Raw genomic sequence first — 8,647 nt, forward strand, 5'->3', positions numbered from 1 at the left:
AGTTCACCAATATTCAGAGGTGCTCCAAGTACCTGAATTTTTATGTTCTTACCAAGGGGATTCCCCAAAATAATTTCTCCTAGGATAAAGTGTCCATTCTAAAGATCAGTAACCTTTTTTTTTCCTACAGAGTGACTTCTCAGTCCCTGCTGCATATTATCATCATATGGAAAGTATTTTGTTTTACTTTTTGATTTGATTAGTTTTTTAAAATATTTTTATTTATTTTATTTTTTCAGTGTTCCAAGATTCATTAGTTTTGTTTTTAAACGCCCTGATGCTAGAGCCCCATTCAGGTAGGAGAGGGGTAGATTGGCAGGCATCATTTTATTTACAATTCTTCCATTATTCCTAAGGGCTGCCAGGGTTGAGAGTCACCAGTTTAAAGTCACATTGTGCAACTGTCTGGCACTTTTAGAATGGCAGTTTTCTCTGTTTCCAGCATTCAAAGATTTAGAAATGTTGAGGTTCTCTCAGAGTACCCAACTACCCCATTAAGAAATGTTTTTAATAAAGAAAAGAACATTCAGTATCTGGCTTGAATTTTCTCATTTTACCAGACAGGAAGAAATGAAATGCCAGGACATCCAGTTCTTGCCCAGTCATCTGGCCAATGGGCATTCATCTCAGAGGGTCAGAGAGATGTGGCTAATTCACAACCCTTTAATGGGGAGCAGGATTAATTTGAAAAAAAAAAAAAAAAAAGCAGATCATCAAAGTTTCATTTTAGTTCCTTTGTTTGGCGTCTTCTGTGAGCCTTCAGCAAAAGCTGAAGAAAGCAGCAAAATTATAGTTTTACCCCTTTCCTCTGTTTAGCCTTTAGTGTCAAAGACAACAAGCTCTGTAGACCCCAAGGGGTTGGCAGCCAGGGATGAAGAAGGAAGAAGGGGCTTTTAAATTCCCTCCCTGGAGAGATAATGTCTAAATAACCAGAGTGAGTTTGCCATTTGGTTATTTTTTTGTTTGTTGGCTGTATAAGGTAGCAAGCAAATGGGACCACTTAAGATGGTTTCCTATGGTCCCATAGTCCAGGAGAGTTGGAAACTAGAAAGAGGATAGGTATTTATACACAAAACAGCTTTGGATAATGATAGTTCACCTGCTCTAGGACATGAGCCATGGAAGAAACTGCTCTGGTGGTAGGATTTTCCTTGACGCTAGCCGCTGACCGGACTCTGAAAACCATGGAGTTATCCCCATGGCCCCTGTGACTGGCCAAGGCTAAGGCAAGATATCAGGCTAATACAGCAGAAGAGGAGAAAGCCTGAATGAGGAAGTCATATTTGCTTCTCTCCCTTCACGTCCCCAGTTGTCACACTTCTGGGAGGCTCAGTATATGTTGGAAGGCATCCTTTACCCCTTTATTTTTGGCTTGATGAGCATTCAGTTAGTGTTGCTCAATTATGCTGCCCACTGAGAATTCAGAACAGATTTAGCCACAACTCCTGCCCTGGGGGAGCCCACAAATTAGTTAGGGAAACAAACAAAACTAACCAGAAAGAAATCTAGTCAACACCAGAATGAAACGTATGCCCCAAATGCTTTGGGATCACAGAGGAGGGAGTAATTGGTTCCAATTAGGGGGTTTAGGGAAAGCTTCACAAATCAGGCTTTAAATGAGTCTTAGTCATTGTGCAGTGAAATATGACTAACACTACTGAACTATACACTTAAAAATGGCTAAGACAGGAAATTTTACATCCAGTATTTTTTTAATTGAATTAAAAAGAAATGGTCCTTAGTAAGGACTTAAAATTTAGACTAGACAATCTTCCAAGGTTTCTCAATAGTTACCCACTTATAAACTATAAAGTGCTAAAGATTTAAAAATGTTGTTATGGGAAATGAGACTCATGGTAGGCTTGGAGCAGATTTTGAAACTTGAAAAGCTTTTCTGAGATAAAGGGAACAAAGAGCAAGACAAAAGGCAGGGCAATAGTATAAACAAAGACATTGGGGCAGACTGAATTTCATCCAGTGTGGCTTAGAACAAGGGGATATAATAAGGGAGGGAAGGCAGAAGGAACTGAAACAGTGTTCTTTTTATCGAGATAAAGTTTGTATAACAAAAAATCATACCGTGTATAATTAAACAGTACATTCACAATGTTGCACAAACATCATTAATTCCAATCATTTTTATCACTCCAGAAGAAACCCTGTACCCACTCCCCATTCACCCCATTGCCTGGCAACCACTAATCCATTTTTTACTTCCCTTTTTCCCCCGCTCTTTTCTTTCTGGGATTCCCATTATTGTGTGTTGGCAAGCTTGGTGTTATCCTACAAGCTCCTTAGTCTCTGTTCATTTCTCTTTGTTCTTTTTTATTTCTGTTCATCAGACCGGATAATTTCAACCTATCTTAAGTGCAGTGATTATATATTCTGTCTGTTCAAATCTGCTGTTGAGTCCGTTTAGTGAACTAACTCCAGATTTTCTGTTTCGTTCTCTTTTATAATTTGTATCTCTTACTGATATTCCTTATTTAATAAGAGTGTTCTCACTGATTCTATATTTTTGTTCACTATTTGTATCCTTTAGAATTACTGAAGAGGAAAAGCTTCAGAGTTTCCCCTTGAAACCTTCCCTGCCATAATATTCTTAAACCCATGGTTCAGGGATCCAATATGGGCATCTCCCAGATGCTGGGGATATCTATCCCAATCACATACTCAGAAGCTGGGGTAAATAACCACAATACAGCTCCACAAACCCATGAGATTTACTGTAAGATGGACTTGGGCCAAAACACCATTTTACTATATGACCCCCTTAAGCAATCCGCTCTGTTGGCTTAGGCATAGCTCAACACCATTATTCAATCCCATAAAGGTTTTAGGATTTCCTTTTCTCTGGTGCTCATATTTATTCTGGTGAGCACCTGCAGGTCCTTGGTAGACAACTAGGAAGATTTATAGCATCCCGTAATGTTATCACAGTCTCTTTCTTCAAATGTTCTGATCTTTCATTTCATCCAGGGGCTCTGTGAAGTATCTCAGGTCTTGGAATTTGTTGAAAAACTGAATAACCCACAATTAGAGACTCAAGATGGGCCCCTTTGTGAGAGATATATATATATATATATATATATATATATATATATATATAAATACATACATCAAGTATATATCAAATACTTATATATATTTAATATATATAATATGTATATATATCAAATTATATTACATATTTCATACACACACACACACATATGTGTATATATCAAATTTTCAGTCCTGGGAATTCCATGATCAATCATTTAGATGGCTTCCTTGGTCATGCTTTCTGTTAACTAAATACCCACTCTGTCTCCAGAAAATGAGTGCATGGCTACATGGTTTCTGTTTGCTAGGATCCCATTTCACATTGAAACCAGGGACCCATTTCAAGGCAGCATCTCCCACTTTCATCTCAGACCTTCAGAAGATAGCCCCCTCCACTTTCAAGCACAGTAACATTCAATACTTTAATTTTTCATCTTTCTTGACTTTATTAATATAATTGACATACAATATTAAGTTGAAGGTATACACTGTGTTGACTTGATACATTTATATGTTGCAAAAATGATTACCACCATAGTGTTTGTTCACAGCTCCATCACCTCACATATATACCATTGCTTTTTTGTGGTAAAAACATTTAAGATCTACTATGTTACGGTATGATGCTAAATGAAATAAGTCAAACAGAAAACAACAAATAGTGTATGATTTCACTTAGTGTGGAATTGAAAAAACAAACACCAAAAAGCAGAATCAGACCTATAAATAGAACAAACTGATGGTTGCCATAGAAAAGGGGGTTGGTGGATGAGCTACATGATTCAGTGGAGGTTGGAGATACAGGCTTCCAGTTACGGAATGAATAAGTCACAGAGGTGAAAGGTACAGCACAGGTAATATGGTCAGTAGTATTGTAATAGTGTCATATGGTGACACATGGTAGCTACACTTGTAGGGAGTGTAACGTAACAGAGTTGTCAAATCACTATGCCGTACACCTGAAACTAATGTAACATTGTGTGGCAACGTACTTCTATTAAAAAAGGAAAATGTGGTACATGTTAAATTGATAAATCTAAATAAGTAATGGTAGTTCATCGTAAAAAAGAAATACTCTTAGCAACATTCTGATGTATATAATACACTAACATTACCTATAATCACTGGGTCAAATGTGCCAAATCAGTCATCTTACAACTGTAAGTTGTGATCTTTGACCAATATTTCCCCATTTCTTCCCCTCCATTTTTTATAGCTGAATAACCACCATACATACACACACACACACAGACCCCACATCATCTTCGTTCGTTCGTTCGTTCATTCATTCATTCATTCATTCATTCACAGAAAGACACTTAGGTTGTTTCCATGTCTTGGCTATCGTGTATATTGAACATGGGAGTGCAGATGTCTCTCTGAATGCTGTTTTCTTTTCCTTTAAATATACACCCAGAAGTGGGATTGCTGGATCATATGGTAGTTCTATTTTTAATTATTTTATAGATTTTATTTATTTCAGAGAGAGAATGGGCACAACCAGGCAGAGAGGGAGAGGAAGAAGCAGACTTCCCACTGAGCAGGGAGCCTGATGCAGTGTTCAGTCTCAGGACCCTGGGATCATGACCTGAGCCAAAGGCAGATGCTTAACCAACTGAATCACCCAGGTGCCCTAGTTTTTATTTTTTTAAGGAACCATCATACTGCTTTCCATACAGCCTGCAACAATTTACATTCCTATCAACAAATACACAACAGTAACCTTTGCCACCCTTGTTATCTCTTTTTGTTGATAGCCATTCTCCCAGGTGTGAGGTAATGTCTTGTGGTTTTGATTTGTATTTCCCGATGGTTAGTGATGTTCAGCATTTTTTCATATACTTGTTGGTCACTTGGATGTGTTCTTTGGAGAAATGTCTATTCAGATCCTCTGCCCATTTTTTTTTTTTTTTTAAAGATTTTATTTATTTATTTGACAGAGAGAGAGATCACAAGTAGGCAGAGAGGCAGGCAGAGAGAGAGGAGGAAGCAGGCTCCCCGCGGAGCAGAGAGCCCGATGCGGGGCTCGATCCCAGGACCCTGAGATCATGACCTGAGCCGAAGGCAGCGGCTTAATCCACTGAGCCACCCAGGCGCCCCCTCTGCCCATTTTTAAATCTGTTTTTTTTTTTTTAACTACTGAATTGTCTGAGTTACTTAAATACTTTATATATATACTTATACACTTATTATCAGAGGCACAATTCACAAATATTTCTCCTATCTAGTAGATTGTCTCCTCATTCTAGTGATTGTAATATATTTTGAAATCATAGAGTATAATCCCTTTAGCTTTGTGTTCTTGCTCTAGATTGCTTTGGCTCTTTGGGTCTTCTGTGAGTCCACACAAGTTTTAACATTGTTCTATTTCTGTGAAAAAATTCTTATTGCATTCCATCTGTAGATCACTTTGGGTAGTGCAGACATTTAAACAATATTCTTCCAATCCAAGAGCATGGAATAGCTTTCCATTTAATTATTTCTTCTTCATTTTCCCAATGTAAATTTTCAATGTATAATTTTCAGTGTACAGATCTTTTACCTCCTTGATTAAACCTATTCTAAGTATTTCACTGTTTTTTTTCTTTTTTTTCCACTGTTTTTTTTTTTAAGATTTTTTTTTTTATTTATGTATTTGACAGACAGAGACCACAAGTAGACAGAGAGGCCGGCAGAGAGAGAGGAGGAAGCAGGCTCCCTGCCGAGCAGAGAGTCCAATGTGGGGCTTGATCCCAGAACTCCGAGATCATGACCAGAGCCAAAGGCAGAGGCCTTAACCCGCTGAGCCACCCAGGCACCCCTTCACTGTTTTTGATGCAAAGGTGAATGTGATTGTTTTCTTAATCTCTATTTTTGCTAAGTCATTGTTAGTGTATAGAAAGGCAATATACTTGAAATATACTTGACATATAGCATTGCATTAGGTTTAGGTTACAACATAATAATTTGATGTGTATTTATTGCAAAATGATTACCACCATAAGTTTAACATCCAACACCAAGAAAAAAAAAAGTTAAAATTTTTGTGTGTATGTTAAGGACTTTTAAGAACTACTCCCTTAGCAACTAAAAAAAAATACAGTACAAGTATTGTTAATTATAGTCACCATGTTGTACGTTACATCCCCAGGACTTATTTCTCTTATTAACTGGAAGCATGAGTCTTTCTACCACCTTCACCCATTTAATCTACTCCCTGCTTCTGGTAGCCACCAAACTCTTCACTGTATAAGTTTGTTTTGTTAGATTCTACATATAAGTGATATCATATGCTATTTGTCTTTTTCTGTCTGACTTATTTCTCTTAGCATTATGCCTGCGAGGTCCATCTACGTTGTCCCAGATGGCTAAGATTTCCTTCTTTTTTATGACTGAATAATATTCCATTGTACATATGTTCACAGCATATTTCCTTTCTCTATCTCTATGAATTCTGGTTGTTTCCATGTCTTTGCTATTGTCAATAATTCCAAAATGAACATGAAGATATAGATACTTTTTTCGGATAGTGATTTTGTTTTTGGATACATAGCCAAAGGTGAAATGGCTGAGTAATATGATAGTTCTATTTTTAATTTTTTGAGACGCCTCCATATTGTTTGCCACAGTGGTTGCACCAATTTACATTCCAACCAGCAGTGTATAAGAGTTCCTTTTTCTCCATATCCTTATAACACTTCTTGTCTTTTTGATTCTAGTCATTCTGACATGTATAAAGTGATATCTCATAGTGGTTTTGATTTGCATTTCCCTGATGTTGATGATGTTGAACATCTTTTCACCTGTCTATTGGCCATCTCTATGTCTTCTTTGGGAAAATGTATATTCAGGTTCTCTGTTCATTTTTAAATCAGATTGGGGAGGTTCCTTTTTAGCATTGGTGTATAAGTTCTTTGTATATTTTATTTTATTTTTTTTATATTTTATTTATTTGACAGAGAGAAATCACAACTAGGCAGAGAGGCAGGCAGAGAGAGATAGGAGGAAGCAGACTACCCGCGGAGCAGAGAGCCCGATATGGGGCTCGATCCCAGGACCCTAGGATCATGACCTGAGCCGAAGGCAGAGGCTTTAACCCACCGAGCCACCCAGGCGCCCCTCTTTATATATTTTAGATATTAACCTCTTATTGGCTATATCATTTGCCAACATCTTCTCCCATTCAGTAAGTTGCCTTTCATTTTGTGTTTGTTTCCTTTGCTGTGTAGAAGCTTTTTATTTTGGTATCATCCCAATAGTTTATTTTTTGCTTTTGTTTTCCTTGCCTGGGAGACATTTCTAGAATAATGTTGCTACAGCCAAATCTGAATGCTGTCTGTTTTTTTTAAAGAGTTTTATGATTTCAAGTCTCACATTTAGATCTTTAATCCATTTTTAATTTATCTTATGTATGATGTAAGAAGCTACATGTAAGCATGTAGCTGTCCAGTTTTCCCAGCACCATTTATTAAGGAGACTGTCTTTTCCCCCATTGTATATTTTTGCCTCTTATGTCATAGATTGACTATATAACATGGGTTTATTTGTGGTCTCAGTGTTCTGTTCCACTGATATGTCTATTTTTGTTCCAGAACCATACTGTTTAGATTACTACATCTTTGTAGTATATCTTGAAATTTGGAATTGTGATAACTCCAGCTTTGTTCTTCTTTCTCAAGATTGTTTTGGCTATTCAGGGTCATCTGTGGTTATATATAAAATTTAGTATTATTTGTTATTGGCTTGTGGAAAATGCTGTGGAATTTGATAGGGATTGTACTGAGTTTGGGGAATATAGATTCTTTTCAATCCATGAGCATGAACTTATTTTTCCATTTGTGTCATTTTCAATTTCTTTCATCAATGTTCTGTAGTTTTCAGAGTACAGGTCTTTCACTTCCTTGGTTATGTTTATTCCTAGGTATTTTATTCTTTTTGGTGCCGTTGTAAGTGGTGTTTTTGTTTTTGTTTTTTAATTTCTCCTTTTGCAACTTCGTTGTTAGTGTTTAGATACTCTACCAATTTCTGGATATTAATTTTGTATCTTATGACTTTATTAAATGTATTTAGTCTAATTTTTTTGTAGAATCTTTAGGATTTCTTGTGTATAGAAACATGTCACCTACAAATAGTGACAGTTCAACTTCTTTACCAATATGGATGCCTCATTTCTTTTTCTTATCTGACTCCTGTAGCCAGAATTCGCAGTACTATATCAAATAAAAGTAGCAAGAGTAGACATCCTTGTTTTATTCCTGACTTTACAGGGAAAGTATCCACTTTTCACCATTGAATGTGATGTTAGCTGTATGTTTGTCATGTATGTCTTTTATTATGTTGAGGTATGTTCCTTCTAACCCCATTTTCTTGGGAATTTTTATCATGAATGGATGATGAATCTTGTCACATGATTTTTCTGCATCTATTAAAATCATGTAAGTTTTGAATCATTTTGTTGATGTGGTATGTGAAGTTGATTGACTTGTGACTATTGGACAATTCTTGAATTTCAGGAATAAATAAATGAATTATATAGCCATATAATTTTTCATAGCATTTTCTTGTAATCCTTTTGTATATCTGTGATGTCAGTTGTACTTCTCTCTTGTTTCTGTTTGTATTT

Source organism: Meles meles, chromosome 7 (genome assembly GCF_922984935.1).
Source record: "Meles meles chromosome 7, mMelMel3.1 paternal haplotype, whole genome shotgun sequence".
NCBI lineage: Eukaryota > Metazoa > Chordata > Mammalia > Carnivora > Mustelidae > Meles > Meles meles.